We start from the raw sequence: 17600 nt of genomic DNA on the forward strand, positions 1-17600 counted from the left end.
ATGAAATCACAAATAGACTTGGCCTAATGTCCTGTCTGTAGCAGTATAAACAATGGTCATGCAACTCACCTTTCCATTCTACTTCCTATCTGTTCCACCTTTTACATTTCAATTTTGACTGGTTTACTTTTGTTGTGGCCAACACATAAAGCCAAGGATCCCTATACTCTTGGCATGAAAAAGATCCTAAATGAGTCTATGGGCTCCAACCTAAATAATCCTGGTCACTGCTTATTTCCTCAACCTTATCTTCTGCCCCACTCATCCTCCTCCCTCTCTGTGCTTCAAATTCAATGGCCTTTCAGTATCTCTGATGTGCCATATTCACTCTACCCAGGGCCTCTGCAAGTACTATTCTCCCTCCCTAAGTGCAACTTGAATAACATTTATTTAGCGAAGTCTTTTCTGATGTCCTGGAAAAAGTTCAGTCTGACAATTATGCTCTTATAGAACTTTGTGCTTTTTCTTTTAATATTCATTGCAATGAATATTATCTAATTATCTGTGTAATCATTTGTTTAATACCATTTCTGTTCACTAGATTATGGGTTCTATAAGGAAAAGATCTATGTGTATTGTGTTCACTACTGAAGCTCTTAAAAAAAAAAACAGCATAGAAACCTGCTACTGTTTCATTTGAACCAATAAAAACCACCTGTCTTAACCCTATTTCCCCTTTTATCTACTGCTCCATTTCTCTGTTGTTCTTTTTTATTACAACTCCTGGAAAGAGCTGTTTACAGTAAGTCCCCTACCTACGAACGAGTTCCATTCTGAAAGCGCATTCGTAAGTCCAACAAAGTCAGTCCTAGGTACCCAACTAACACAATCGGCTATATAGTACCATACTGTAATAGGTTTATAATACTTTTCACATAAATAGTACATAAAAAAACAAACACAAAAAATAAAGAAAACATCTTTAATCTTATAGTATAGTACCTTGAAAAGTATAGTGGCTTGAAATAAAAATACTGTACTACTGTACTCTATACAGTACTATACAGTAAAGTACACAAAAGCACAACCACTTGGAGAGGGTGCACGCATGTGACAATTGTACGCCAGACACGTGAACTTATGTGATTGTACATGTGAACACATTTTCGCATCTTTGAAAGTTTGCAACTTGAAGTTTCATATGTAGGGGACTTACTGTATACAGTTTTCAACTCTTCTCTTCCCATTCTTTCTTGAACCCACACCCATGGGACTTTCACCTCAATCACTCCATCAGAACTTTTGTTGTCCAGGTCATTAATCACCTCTATGCCACTAGGTCTAATGATGAATTCTCATTTTTATCTTAACTTCATCAATCAGCATCAATTGACAGACTGGATCACTCACTCCCTCCTCCTGGAAACACTTACCTCAAATGGCTTCCAACATTACAAACATTCAGTTTTCCTCTCACTTTTCCAGCTGCTTCTTTCCAATCTGCTTTCCAGCTTCTTCCATTTTGACCAAAGATAAGAAATGAGATAATATTTGTTAAAGTCCTTGCATAAGTTTGCAGTATGTTTTAGGTTATAGAACTAAAACTTAAAGTACAAAAAAAAAAATGTAACCAAATTTGAAGAGGTACACTGACCAGAAGAAAAGGTTCCTTTATTCAGGCAAAGTAATAACCCTCCTTAAAAGGTTATGATTAGCACTTTCTCACCATTACAGTTATTTATTCAATTGTAAATATCTACTATAAGTAACTACAGATTATTCCCTGCTTTTATACTTTTCCTTTTCCTACCTATAATTGGTCACCTAATGTATTCCTTCCTCATTGCCAATTGACACTCCTCTACCCTCAAAGGAATCTTTGTTCTGAAACCCAATTTCTTTAAACAAAATTCTTCCCCAACACCTGGACTCCTATTTTATATTTCTATAGTGCTTTCAAATTTACAAAGTAAGTTAATAAAAGAGCAATATTGGGGTAAATTTTATGAAATAATTTAACAACCCAAAACAGTCTAAGGAATAAATTAATTTTCTACTTTCTTTGGTGTCCCTAAACTTTGATGACCAACACAGACTGACCAACATAACCCTTTCTGAGAGCAATAATAGATATTACTCTAAGACACTAACTCAAAGTGTGGCCCCAGGACCCATGGGAGTCTCCAACAACCTTTCAAGTTGTCTGCAGGCTTCTCTTTTTTCCAACTATGTTATTTGTGTGAGGCCTAATTTTTTTTCATATACTTCAACCAAAACATCATATCTAAACAAATTGTAGAAACAGATATGAGAATAATTAAGTCAGCATTAAAGAGATTTAAAAACGTAAACTAATACATGTCTGTTCATTAAATATTTTTAATTTTGAAAATATAATTACTTTTCACAAAACGTTATCTAGTTAAAATTTAATGGTCTTATTATTGGTATTTTAAAACGGATTAATAAATATTTTTAAAATTTCTCAGTTTTAGATTTTAGTACCATAAATATAAATAACTATTATATATCAGATATTCTTGCCCACATAAACAAACACTCCTTGGGGTCTTCAGTAATTTCTAATAGTGTAAAGGAATCCTTAAACCAAATGGTTTGACAACTACTCCTCTGAAAAAATGTTTCTTGATGTATGTCCACTGACCATCTGCATCAGAGCTATCTGGGATACTTGATAAAAATATAGATTTCTGGACTCCATATAAGACCTACTAAATCATAACTTCTGGGGTCATGAACTTATATTTTTACCACGGCCTTCAGGTGATTCTTATGCACACTAATGTTAGAAAAATCTAATAAAGAAGTATATAGACTTTGGAGTCTGATGGATTCAAACTCTAATTCTGCCACTTTCTGTTTATCACCCTAGCCTATACCACTCTCTACCAACCGATTTCCTGCTCTTACTTTCCCCTCACCCCATCTCCTGAATCCTCTTCCAACTGCATATCCTCAGTTAAATAGTTCCTGATTTCCAGAGTAAGATGGAAAATTTCTATGTAAGAGGTGTTTAGGGGCAGCAATCTGATTCTTAGAGAAAGTTAGGGACTCAAAAGTTGCACTTCCATAGGAAGCACATTGCTTTTACTTAGATTGTTTCATTTGGGGCAGCTATGTGGAGACGATAAGATTTTGGAGGGGGTAATATCACCTAGGCTACACCTCGGCATTATCACTTACCTATTTGCTTCTGCTGCTGAACAGGGAAGACCTCAGAGGATTTTATTTTCTATTTTTCACCTTGGAGCACATAGCACAGTGAAGATGGCAGCCATTTGGTCTTTCCTTAGCCCTGCCCCAAGTCGGTTATCCTTACAAAGCTGTCATCCACTTCCTCAATGTTCACTGTGATTTGCATACACAGTTCTGAACAATCAGAGGTCTGAAACTGGTTTCAGATGTCACTGGTTTACCCAGTTAACAGAAACCTAACAGAAATCTGTGAAATTTTGCCCAGCAGTGAACAATCGCTTTAAGAACCACAGGCTTATTTAAATATAGAAAAATTTTCTGTAGACCAGTGCTATTCAAGGTATAGTCCACTGAAGCACAAGCTCAGAATCATATAGGTCATTTTTTTAAACATGCAGAGTCCTATGCTTCATCCCAGACCAAGTATTATCATAGTCTCTGGGAGTAAGACCTCTGAATTTGTAATTTTAATAATTTCCTCAGGTTATTATGGTAGAAAGTACAAAAACCATTGCCCTGAGGAAATTTCAACAAGAAACAATAAAAATAAGAGGAAACATAAGCATATTCTGTATCACCACCTAGTTCTTTAATTGATAACAAATGGATAAATGATGTCACCCACATGCTTTTCCATATAGGCATAATATTTGCTTTAATCTATGTAAGACTTTATACGATTCTATCAGTGTGCCAGTAGTACCAGGATGAGGGAGGCTAATTCACACTAACTAAAGTCACACTATATCAATGTATAAATCAGATGCCCATCCACTAGTTTATAATTGGAAATATTATAAACACAGGAATGTTCAGTTTGATAACCAGCATATCCTAAATCTATTAGATAATACATGTACAAAACAAAATTACAATCATAAATTACCATGGTGAGCCTGGAATCATTAAAAAAGGAGTCAGTAAATATTCTTAATGATTACTGCCTCAAGATTTAATCTGATCTACCTACCAATCTCCACCATTGGGTTGGGGACTAGAGTATTCCAATCTGATAATCAGGGCACTCTCTTTTCTAGCCATTTCTGTAAACTCACAGCTAGTTCTATGATTTTCCCTAATGTAGTAATTTACTTTCTAATAATTCAGTCTTCCATTAACTGATTAGATTTTACCTTTTCAATTTATGAACACATTCTATTCATGCCTCCCTGAAGCTCAACCAAAACTTTGAGTGTTTCCAAATTGAATTATCTACTCACAAGCAGGCTGTTGGGTTAATTTTGCAGGTGGCTTCTCTTCTATGGCTTTTAATTTTTCTCAACTTCACCTTGAGTTTTTGACCCCATTGCACAGCAAAAAGGCAAAACTATGGAGACAATAAAAAAAAATCAGTGGTTGCCAGGGATGGGGCTATGGGGGAGGGAGATGAATAGGCAGAGCACAGAGGATTTTTAGGGCAGTGAAAATACTCTGTATGATACTATAATGGTGTACACATGTCATCATACATTTATCCAAACCCAGAGAATGTACAACACCAAGAGTGAACCCTAAGGTAGACTTTGGGTGATTATGATGTGTCAGTGTAGGTTCATCTTTGGTTAAAAAAAATACCATTCTGGTGAGTGATGTTGATAACGGGGGAAGCTATGCATGTGTGGAGGGCAGAGAGTATATAGGAAATCTCTGTACCTTTCTCTCAATTTTGCTGTAAACCTAAAACTGCTCTAAAAAATAAAGTCTTAAAAAAAGACATTCCAAATGAAATTACTATAAATGATAAGCATGTTGTACCATCTTTCCCAAAAGATGTTCAGCCATATTGGCATTTCCATCTTTTTACATCTCTACTCCACTTTGTCTGGTTTTGTTTTTGCTTTTTTTGATCTTATCTTAACCTTCTAAACAAATGAGATGATTCCTTTCCTGCCAACCCAATGCAATTCTTCTCTGTGGGCACTCATTCTTATCTGAAGAGTTTTTAAAAGGTCTAAAATATGTGTTTTTCACTGGCTGATAATCAACATTTATTTTTTAATGAAGACTGTATTTATAATTCATTTATCTAGGAAATTCTTTTTTCAGTCTTTGTTTAGGCCTCATAGATTGTGGAAGTATTTCAAAAGAGCAACTTGAGGAAAGCTAACCTTGTTGTTACTTCAAAGTTATGGAAGCTCATTATGAAACTTTTATTCAAAAGCATTAGTTATGAAAAGCAAAAACAATAAAATTAGTATTAAAATGCATGGATATGTGGTAAATTGAGAAGGACCTTAGATTTAGAAAAGGGTTCTAATGCTGCATCTTAGCTATACTAGTTATATAACCTTAGGCTATTCTTTTAGCCTCTGTGAGCCCAGTCTTCACATTGACAAAATAAGAAAAGTTGTCTCTGTCTATTTTATGGGTTTGGTTGAAAATCAAATAAGGTAATATATGTGAACATACTTCAAAAAGGTAAATGTTACAGGCTGATGTAATTTCATATTCTTATAATTGTTAGTATTAAGAATTATCATGATATCATGAGGGCATAAAGGGAGGATCTATGACAAATTTTGAAATCAAAGGATATCTGAGTGACATTACACACACACACACACACACACACACACACACATACAATGGTAAGGTTTTAGGAGGGTGCTATAAAAAATACAGATTGCTATGCAAATGTTGTGCATCACGTATACCCCACTTGCATACATATTATTCTTTACTCTTTTTTGTGTCCAGTCCATCCTCCACACTGCTAACTCTAGTCACCTTTCTTTAAAGTTGGTCACTCCCTAATGTTTATTTAATTAAATTTGAATTCCTTACTTTGGCAGAATGACCCTGATCTTGAGCTTCTCCAAGCTCATTTCTCCTTAACTTTCTTCCTCTTATTCTCTCTTCTTCCTCCATGTATCACTGAAATCCCTATGCTTCAGCCACATAAAATACCTCACTATTCCTCAGATATTCCAGTATCTTTCCTAACTCTTTGACTTTGTACAAACATGTTGTTTCCTTTGCCTAAAATACCTTTCTTTTAATCCCCAACTTTCCAGATCCTCCTAGCAGGAAACAATTTCTTTCTCCTTTATGTTTCCATGGCATGTTCACTAATTCATTCAGCCAATATTTATTGAGTGCTTACTCTGTGCCCAGCACTGTGCTGGAAAATGCTGGTGACATTACAATACAATCACGGTCCCTAAACTCATAGATTTTAGCACCACTCATATTAAATAAATAACCTACAAATAACTATATAATTAAAACTGTGATAGTGCTATAAAGAAAATGCATAGGGTTTGATAACAGCACATAGCTAGTACTTAGTAAATGGGATCAGGGAAGACCTTTCTTTGAAAGAGGGATTTAAAATAAGACCTGAAAGATGAATAGTCATGAGCCAGGTAAAGAGGATGAGGGCCAATTCAAAGCAGAAGGAAAAACATATATGAAGGTACTGAGACAGGAGTGAGCTTGGCTCCATCAAGAAACAATAGGCTAATATGACTGGAGGGTAATGATTAATGGTGATGGTGGCATGGGAAAATGCTGAGGAAATGGGCAGGAGCATGATCATGAAGGACCTTATTGACAATACTAAAGATTTTGAACTTTGTCCAAAAACTCATGGGAAAAGTTCTGAATAGAGGAGAAATAGAGACATGCTCATATTTGTATTTTAGAAAAATCATTCTCTCTACTATGTGGAAAAGAGATAGGAGATAAGATTGGATACAGAAGGAATGTTAGTCTAGGTGAGATATGACGGTTAGTTGGACTAGGTTGGGGCTAGAATGCTATGGCTCTTGAATAACATACTTAACTGGGCAACATATTGTACATCAAATGTGGAACCACTGAAAATTTTAAGCAGGGAAGTGACGTTATCATATATTCATTTTTAAAAGATCACTTTGCCCCACGTATGAATAAATGATATTTTGGTTTAAGAAGGGATGCAGGAGACCAGGTATGATAATTTGGATGGGGTGGTGGCAGTTGATGAAAATGGTCTGGACTAGGATGTTGGCACTAGAGTAGGAGACAAATGAGCAGATATGAGATACTATTTTGGAGGTAGAAGCAAGAGGACTTGGTGACTGATTGGATATGGGGTAAGGGAGAAAAAGAAATCAAGGATAACTACCAAGTATCTGGAACTCATTAGACAGAGGTGCCATTTATTGAGATGAGGTCACTAAAGAAGATTAGTAGTAAAATGTGGGTGAGCAAATTCATTTCTGTACATGCTAATTTTGAGATGTCTGCTAGACATCCAAATGGAGATTCTGAAAAGGCAGTTGATTATGAGTCTGGGGTTCCAAGGATGCACACTTGGCTGTCCACCTGATATTGATACTTCAGACTCTGAAGACTTATAGACTTGAAGCATACTTGCAGACTCTGATGCTACATGGAGAATTCCTTTAGGGTAGCAATAATGATTAATTCATCTATTGTTTCCTGTGGTATCAAACACATAAGAAATGCTCGATATATCTGTTTATTTGAATTAAATTATGTAGTCAATTTCAGTCACTGTTTCATCACAACTCTAAACACATAATCAATGCTATACAAAAAAAATTATTCAGTAACCCATATGTTTTGTCTTTACATGACAAGTGGTAGTTTAACATGTTTTTTGAATGAATTGGCATAACTCAATAGATATTCTATCACCGGGCTTTTGGAATTAGAAGTGCTTGGAACACAAATTCTCATAAAAATACACACATGTTAGAACTTCCAGCTATGGCTAGGTGAGGAGGTTAGGAAATATTTCCGAAAAGCACTATAAACCTGGAGAAGATTAAAAAAGCAACCATTTCAGCACTCTGGAAATTGACCAAAACTATATATCCATCTGAGGAGTGTTTATTCGTGAAACATCACTGACCTTGCAGTACAAACTGTGGGAATCTGTGGCATTAGGATCTGGAGCTGCTCCCATACCCTCCACCCTCCAGTTCATTCAGCACAGAGTTTCTGTCAGGACTTATACACTAAAAGTCACAAAACATTGCTGAGAGAAATTAAAGAATACCTGAATAAATAGATATTTCATGCTCTTATATAGGAAGACTCAATGTTATCAAGATAGTAATTCATCCTCAATTGATGGATAGACTAAATGCAACCCCTCTCAAAGTCCCAGCTGGCTTCTTTGCAGAAACTGATATTGATGCGCTGATCTTAAATTTCATATGGAAATACAAGGGACCAGAACAGCCAAAACAAACTTGAAAATGTGGAACAAAATTGGAGGACTCACATTTCCCAATTTCAAAACTTAAGATAAAGCCACAGTTAATCAGACAGTGTAGTATTGGCCCAAAGATAGGCATATAGATAAGTGGAACAGAATTCAAAGTTCAGAAATAAATTCTAAAATTTATGGTCAGTAGATTTCCAACAAAGGTACCAAGACAATTCAATGGGGGAAAGGATAGTTTTTTCAACAAAGGAGTTGGGACAACTGGATACCCACATTTAAAAAAAAAATAGAGAGGGAATTCCTTGGCAATCCAGTGGTTAGGACTCGGTGCTTTCACTGCTGAGGGCACAGGTTCAGTCCCTGGTTGGAGAACCAAGATCCCGCAAGCTGCATGGTGCGGCCAAAAAAAAAAAAAAATTAGAGAAATAAATTAAACCCTTAATTCGTACCATATACAAGAAATTAACACAAAATGGATCACAGACCCAAATTTAAGAGCTAAAATATATAACTTCTAGGAGAAAATATAGGAGAAAATATTCATGACCTTGAGTAGGGCAGAGAGTTCTTAGATACAATATCGAAAGCATGATACATAGAAGAAAAAGTTGATCAATTTGAATGTATCAACTTTCGCTCCTCAAAAGTCACCAATAAGAAAATAAAAGTACAAGCCACAAACTAAAAGAAAGCATTTGCAAATGATAGATCTAATAAAAAGCTTGTTGATCCACAGCCATGGCCAGTCCAGGGGCTGCTTTCTGCTGTCTGGGTGCCTTGTCCGGAGTGGGGGCCTTAGGCCTGGCCTCCTATGGGGCACACTTAGCCCAGTTCCTGGATGCCTACAGGAAGGAGCTCTTTCACAAGACCAACAAACACCACTTTTTACACAGCCTGGCCCTGCTAGGGGTGCTCCTGTGCAGAAAGTCCCTCTGGGCAGGGTTACTGCTAGCTTCTGGAACTACCTTTTTCTGCACCAGCTTTAACTACCAGGCTCTGAGTGGACACCCCAGCACCCATACTTTGGCCCCTGTGGGAAGGAGCCTGCTACTCTTGGGCTGGCTTGCCTTGGCTCTTTGAGCTTCCTTGTGTTTAATTTCTGGGGACATTTTTTAGAATTGGAGCAGGGATGGGATTAAAAGAGAAAGGCAAATTAAAAAAATAATAATAAACTAAGAAGCTTGTATATAGAATATTTGAATAACTCTTACAACTCAATAATTATTAGGAAGACAAAAACCTAATTAAAAATAGGCAAATGATTTGATTAGACATTTCATCAAACAAGTTATGAATAGCTGAAAAGGATATGAAAAGATATGCAACATCATTAGTCATTAGGGAAATGTAAATCAAAATCCCAATTAGAAACTACTACATATCCACTAGAATGGCTATAATAAAAAATACAAATGGTACTAAGTGTTGGGGATGCAGAGAAAGCAGACCACCTGTGCATTGTTAGTGGGAACATAATATGGTACAGACACTTTGGAAAATATTTTGCAGTTTCTTAACAAGTTAAACATAAATTTATCATATAATAGCCATTTTACTTTTAGGAATTTAACCGTAAGAGATAAAGATATATGTCCAAAAATATATGTCCACACAGAGGCATGTTGTAACTATTCATAGTAGCATTATCCATAATAAGAAAAAACTGGAAAAAATCCAAATGTCCATCACCTAGTAAATGGATGAACAAAATGTGATATATTTACACAATGGAATACTATCAATCACTTAAAAGGAACAAGCTATTGATACATGCTACAACATGAATACACCTTAAAAACATACTCAGTGAAAGAAGCTACACACAATGGACCACACATTATATGATTCCATTTATATGAAATGTATAGAAAAGGCAAATTTACAGAGAAAGAAAACAGAAGAGTATTTGCTTAAGCCTGGGCATGGGAGAAGAGATTAACTGCTAATGAGTATCACAGAATTTTTGGATGATGTAAAAATTTTTAAATTGAATTGCAGTGATTGTTGCACGATTCTATTAATTTACTAAAATCATTGAATTATACACTAATAAGAGTGAATTTTATAGTATGTATACTACATTTCAATAAATCTGTTTTAAAAAACACAGAGATATTTTAAATGGAATAATTTGGTGGACTTCCTTTATGGCACCTACATGGCTTTCCTCAGGCTTACCATATTTTCATAATTTCTTCATTTACGCTAACACTCCTTACATAACAATGAGTCACAAGCCTATATTTCCAGCCCTGACTGTGAAGCTTTTTCCCAGTTCTAACCTCATATATCCAGTTACGTTTCAGACTACTCCCTGCTAACTAACTTTTCCACCTCAATAAACTTTCCTTCTCATTTGTAATAACTATTAGTTATTCCTGCTTTTTACATCTTCTCATACCCTTAATACTGATATAAAACATTTTCACATGATATGTTTTACTTATTAATATAACTGCTCCTGGGATACTGCATGCTTTTATTTTTTTCTCTCCTAAATTAGACTGTGAGCTACATCAAAGGCAACTTTCATAGTTTTTTTTTCTGTACCTTCAAAACAATCAACACAGTGCTGAGTCTACAGAAGGTGATCATTAAATGAATGCTGATTTAAATTAATAATTTGCAATTCTTGCATTTGTTTATCATAAGTTTATGAGTGCCTACTATGTGTAAAACACTGGATTCAGTGCCATCAAGGAAGCAAAGAAATATATGATACATGATCTCTCTTCTGAAGGAGTTTATAATCAAGCTGGGCACATAAAGAGTTAGCAAATACAAGACTACCATTCAAAAAGGATGTCAAGAAGCAATCCATGATTAAGAAAAAATGAGGAAACAAAACCAGTGATTCCAGGATCAGAAAAAGAGCTAAACTGAGCCTTAGAAGAGATAAGTTGGATATTAAAAAGTGAGAGAGGTTGAGAAGATTTCAGGCAGGGAAAATGGACTGAGAAGGGCAGAGATGAGAATTCAGGGTTTATGTAGAGGATTTGGGAGAAAATTAAGTTAGAAAAGTGGATTGAGGTCGGAAATTGAATGGCCATGAAGGCCTGATTAAGTTGTCCAGACTTTATTCTGTTAAAATAGTCATTTACTGAGCATTTACTATGTGATTTGTGGTTTATATGCATAGTGGGCATTTGTTGTATGTTGGATATTGGGTATCCATTCCCTCAGTCTCACAGCACTGATTTTCTTTTGAGAAGAATCCAGTGGGACTGTAACTAGAGGCCTTACCCTATTGTAGTTAAGGGGCAAGCAATTAAATTGAAAGTGACTGAAGTTTCAGTTTATCTCATCCTCAACATAATGTTTAGACTATTCTGGTTATGAGGCCCTTGTGTTTTCTGCTTCCTAGGTATTCAGAGCTACTTCAGTTCCTGCCTGTTTCCAGACCTGACTCACCAGCTTTCCATGGATTCTGTGATACCTTGTTATTTTCCAATGAATTAAACTTTGAATAAAATAGCCAGAGTTGATTTATGGTGCTTGCAACTGAAAAGTCCTAATTGATATAGTTATATATTATTTCCCACATTCCACTGATAAAGAGACTGTGGGTTAGTGAGTAACTTCCCAATGCCAGACAGCTAGCAAGTGACAAATGTGGGTATGTTTGATTCTGGAATCTAATTTCTATAAAATTACTTACCAGAGGCTGCATGGCATGACCAAGACTCAAACTCTAGTTTGTCTGACTTCGAAACTGGTATTTTTTTCCCTACACCACTCTGCCTTTCAATGAGAATTCACTGTAGATCTTCAAGAAGGGTATGATATGATGAAAATGGCATTTTAGAAAGGTTAATTTCACAATAGAATATAGGCTGGAAGGGAAGCAAGAGAGCTTGATGTAGGGAGATAGATGACAAGGATGAGGTAAATAATCCAGGTGGAAAATGACAGTGGTCTGAAATAGTGAAATGACAGTTAGAATGCAAGAGAGTATAGACGGGAACAGTAACTAGAATATCAGTTGTCATAGCTATCTCTCTGAAATGTCCATCCCATTAATTTTTACTATTTTATAATAACTTCGGTTCAGTGATTTCAAATTTCAGTCCAGTAAGCCTATGTCTTTTACTGAGTTAATCAGAAACTCTTAGTAAGCATATTATTAATGTACATCATTTACAGCTAAATTATATGTACACCATTTGCAGAAAAATGCAATTTGCCTAGTGATTTCATGATCAAGCAATATTTTATGGCTTTAAATTTCTTCAAACCATCACAAAACCACAGGAAAGAAAGGATATCACAAAATCCAAATAGTTATTTATAAGAATTGGCCTAAGTTTTCCCCACAAAGATAAAAATAAACTTCTCAGAAGAATGGTTATTCTACTAATGACCTTCATTTTCCAGGCAACCTGAGCCTCTAGAAGCAAGAGTCATTTTCTCCATTAAAAATGGCTGTACAAGTCAATAGGAAAAATAATATGAGTTTTGAAATAAGAGGAAAGGAAACAATTTGAATGAAAGAAATGTATACAGATCAGGCTATATAAGTGCTGCTCAAGCAAAAGATACTTCATACTTTGCAAAAGCAATAATTGGGACAGTACTCAAGCTCTCCATATAAACCTTGCATGACTAAACAACAACCCAAACTTTGCGCAAACAACGTTATTCATTGTTGCCTTAACTTTTTCCTTTTTAGTTACAAAAATAATATATGCTCATTATTTTAAAATTCAAAAAGTACTTCAGAATAGAAAATAAAAGTTTAAAGCTTTTTCTTCTACCTAATTACATCAGTTTGGTGTGTATATTTTCAGACATTTTTCTATGAGTATGAAAACATACACACACGCACACTCCATATATGTACCTTTTTATATGTATTTTTTACATAGATGAGATCATACTGCAGATATTGCTTTGCAACTTGGTTTTTTCATTTGACACTCTACTGTGGGCATCTTTTGCACATATTGAGAACCAGCTCTTTTGTTCTGTTACCAAGGCAGATGTGTTCTCAAGCCCTAGTTTCTGGCATTTTCCCAATCATTTAAATGCTTCAATAACTGCTTTTTGTGTTAAAAAAAAAACTTGACTTCCCAAGGAAAAGTACCTTTTAAATAATAAAGAAATTGGGGAATTTGTTTCTTAATATGCTACAAGAAAGGAAAATTCAATGTGACATGTAGATGCTTAATTCAAACAGCAAGGCTCTGGTAACAAACAATATCTGGTTCTCAGAGTAGCCTTTTCAAAAAATTATTTTATTGTGATAAGAACTCTTAACATGAGATCTATCCTCTTAACAAATTTTAAGTGTACAATATATTATTGTTGACTATATGTACGATATTATACAACAGATCTCTAGAGCTTATTCATCTTACTTAGCTGAAACTTAATTTGTGGCTATTTTTATGATATCCAGAGTACAATTTATTAAAAGGAGATGCCCTGATATTTTGATATATATTTTCCTTTAAATGCCGATTATTTGTAAAGAAACTTTCAGATAATTATTTTCTATAAATCTTGTCTTATGAAAGAAAATACTAATGAAACAGAGGGTTAAGAGGCATTTTAATTTAATATTATAGATCCTCATTAAATTCCAGAATTTTTCTTCTAAACACTCTGCATAGTCTCCTAGCTATTAATAAAGTATGTGAGGTGCTCTTATTTAGAAGTTGGTTGCTAAAAACTAATTTTTTAAATACTGAAAATGTACTAATGTAATTTCCTGCATGGCAGGTATGCACCAGTAAATCTGGCATATTTAGGAGATGGGACAATTGTTAAATAAAAGTAGGATGTAATTAAAGGTTAAAAATGTTTTTTACTTCAGCAGCAAGTAAAAACACTCCTGCTCTCAGGAATCCAGTTCATTAGTTTAAGAAGTTGGTTTTTTTTTAATTTTTATTTATTTTTTATTATTTTTTTTTTTGCAGTACACGGGCCTCTCACTGTTGTGGCCTCTCCCATTGCGGAGCACAGGCTCCGGATGCGCAGGCTCAGCGGCCATGGCTCACGGGCCCAGCCGCTCCGCGGCATGTGGGATCTTCCCGGACAGGGGCACGAACCTGTGTCCCCTGCATCGGCAGGTGGACTCCCAGCCACTGCGCCACCAGGGAAGCCCAAGAAGTTGGTTTTTTAGTACTAAGTTTGTTCTTGTGCAGAGCAATACTCTGTGTGAGGATGGAGAGTTACATACAAGAAAATATCTCAGTCCCCGTCCTAGGGAAGTTTAAAATATACTTGGGGAAAGAACGTGTGTTTGTAAAAGAAATGTGGCTATGTGGTTCTGTTATAATGTTTATCAAGAAGTATACAAAACTTTAATGTAGCTTCAGTAAATAAGCCCTGAAATAAATGAAGAGTTGAAGAACTACATCCCACTGGGCAAGCATTCCTAGAAAACATAAGTTTAGTAAGGAAGTTAGAATTCACTGATAGAGCACTAACCGTGTTCAAAGCATTTTTACATGTATTATGTTATTTAAAGCTCACCATGGTTCTATGAGGAAGGTACCCTCGTTTCACAGATGAGGATACTGGGGCAAAGGGAGTTGAAAAATTTGCCCAAGGTCACCAGATACAGCTTATGCTTATATGCACAGATCTGATTCCAGACAGTGGAGTATCACCAAAACTTTGGGATTAGAACAGGGATAGGATAAGTATTTTCAGGAAGACTTTTCAAAACACTATGTATAGCATATATTAGAAGCTAAGGAGCAGCATGGAGAGCACTGTAAGCAAATTGGTCATGTAGTCTAATAATTCATGTAATTCTGTCTCTGCCATTTTTAACCTTTCTTCCAAAGAAGGCTAGACACATTCTCACAATGACAGATAATGAAATTGTGTTAATTAGAGCATTTGGTTACTTCTAAACAAACAACGCTTAATTAGTCTTTTAGACAGAAAGACATTGGTTATAAAACAAGACAGACAAAACTGGTCAATATCATAATTTTGAAATTTTGGTTACAACTGTTTTAAAAGAGTCACTAAAACACAGTTATGAATCTGGAGAGTTTATGGTTGCATTTTTTGTTTCTTTCTCTGTATTAAATAGATTTTTTGATAACTAAAACAATGAGTTCATTAGCCATCCTGTTCATTTACTCGACTGTAGTTAGTCATGATGTCATTTCCTCGCCTCTTCTCTTTCATTGATGAGTTACAGAAGAGTGAAGTTAGCTATCTTCACCTGGAAAGTATTAATACTAACTAGATTTGCTGAAGCATTAGTCTTTACTACATGATAAGCATGTAATTTAACTGAAAAGCCTGCCACAGTGGACAATAAACCAAGGATATTAGTTCTCACTTTAACAACAAAACGTGACTTTGGGTCACAAGGCAAATTTAACTTATCTTCTAAGTTGAAAGGTATGGTTTGCATATAAAACACAGCAACTCAAGCTGATTAAACTTATTAGCCTTGGCCCTGGATCATACTTACTTAACTGGGATAGGAATCCCTATGCAGCCTTGTGAATGGTATAATAACAGACAGCACTTATAGAACCTTTATGCATATGAATAAAAAATTTACACAGATTAGCCCCTTAATGCTTATGTAACAACCCAATAGGGCTATTCCCATCATCATCCTCTTTTTAAAAGAAAACTGAGAGTTGGAGATGTGTGACGTGTCTAGGGTTATACAGACAGTAAGTGGAAGGATTTAAATCCAGGCAGTCTGACCCCAGAGCCTGTGCTGTTGCCTGAAACACAGGAAAATGGAGCGGATCATCATAGTGCATCATCCTGGGTGTCAGTTTTACTCAGGGACCAGGAATCTTATATGAAAACTATGTCAATAAATTATGGAACACAAGTCAAATATTGAAAGGAAATGTACAGATAAAATGTATAGATTTCAAGGGAGTTTCCTGCTTTCAAAGGGTAGCTTCAGATCATATCTTCAGGCTCCTCGAAGTACAGGTTCCTTTGCTGCTGGGGATACTAAATGGAAAAATTCCTAGGATATTTTTCATTTAACTGTGGATTGAATACATTGGCATTTACTTTAAGCTCTGACCTCCCAGTATTTGGCTGTTAACCAAATAAAGTCATTAGGCATGTTAAATTTAATGAAAACCATCTTTTTCATTAAACTAGCTTGTTCTAGTATACCTTGCCAGTTCAAGCTAAGTCTCTTGTAAGTCAGAGGAACTTGAGTACTGATGCCCCTATAGGTGCTAATACCATGAGGAATGGAAAAGTGGCCAGGGCTGTCACTTAACTCCAGTTCTAGTACCTCTGTCCAAGAGTTCATTCACTTCTGTTCATTAAAGATGGTATAGTAGAGTGGTTAAGAACTCAACTTCTGGAATCAAACCATCTGGTTTCACATCTGGGCTTTTTTGATTATAAATTGTGTGACCTTGGACAAGTTATTCACTTAGTCTCGGTATCCTCATTGAGGATATAATACTAAGGATGAGATGAAGTTGTCATACAAGGATAGTATAAGGATGATAATGAACCCCTCAATGGGTTCATTAAAATACTAAAAATAAAGCACTTAGTCCAGTGTCTGATACACGAAAGTGATAAATAAAGTTATTATTATTCAGTGACAACTATGTATACTTACTACACAATGCTTATGCTTAGGGTAATCATCCATTATTAGAGGACCTGAACAATCTTTATTTACTCCTTAATTTGCCCCTAAACCAAAAACATTAACATTTGTGAAAACGACTTTTTGCATACATAATAATATACGTAAAAGTGTGTTAACTGCAGAATTGTTTGTAGTGACGAATACATGGAAAGTCCTAGAATGTCCATCTAATAAGGAAGGCCTCAGTTTTCCCAGTCTGTATAAGGAGATTGGACTAGATCATTTCTAAAATCCCTTCCACCTCCAACAAGGACAATATTTTCACCAGTTGTTAGTTAGGCTTGACACCAATACGCTAAGCAATAGAACTGAGACAGGAAAATCTAAGGTATTAGGTGGGTATTTAAAATTAAGTCACAGTGCACAGTACTCTACAATTAACCAACACATAAAAAGTTAAAAAAATATGTTATTAATATCAAGGACAGAAATCATTATTTAACACATTGGGAGTTATTATATTTTAAGATGTATGTAATTAATTGTATGCAAATTTTATACTCTTAACCTTTATAATGGAATAAAAAATAAAAGGTATCAAAAATAAACATGAGATATGAGTTTGAGGTTTAGATAATGAAGATGTATAATTTAGGACTATCAGGAAGTTTGAAAGTTCTCAAGAAAGAAAGGGGGCTGTGTGTGCTGTAAAAC

The 17600-nt window shown here is 35.3% G+C and overlaps 1 protein-coding gene across 1 annotated transcript in view; it reads right to left on the bottom strand.

Moving 5' to 3' along the window:
• The window catches only part of FAM133A (family with sequence similarity 133 member A), a 54341-nt gene that overhangs the window by 28686 nt on the left and 8055 nt on the right, over positions 1 to 17600 (bottom strand). Inside the window, exons 3-5 of the mRNA XM_060001689.1 lie at positions 8609 to 8722; positions 4377 to 4483; positions 1374 to 1454 (exon numbers count right to left, since the gene is read on the bottom strand). The gene's annotated coding sequence lies outside the window, so the exon portion shown is untranslated. The remainder of the gene's footprint in view (positions 1 to 1373; positions 1455 to 4376; positions 4484 to 8608; positions 8723 to 17600) is intronic.

This window comes from Delphinus delphis, chromosome X, assembly GCF_949987515.2.
Source record: "Delphinus delphis chromosome X, mDelDel1.2, whole genome shotgun sequence".
NCBI lineage: Eukaryota > Metazoa > Chordata > Mammalia > Artiodactyla > Delphinidae > Delphinus > Delphinus delphis.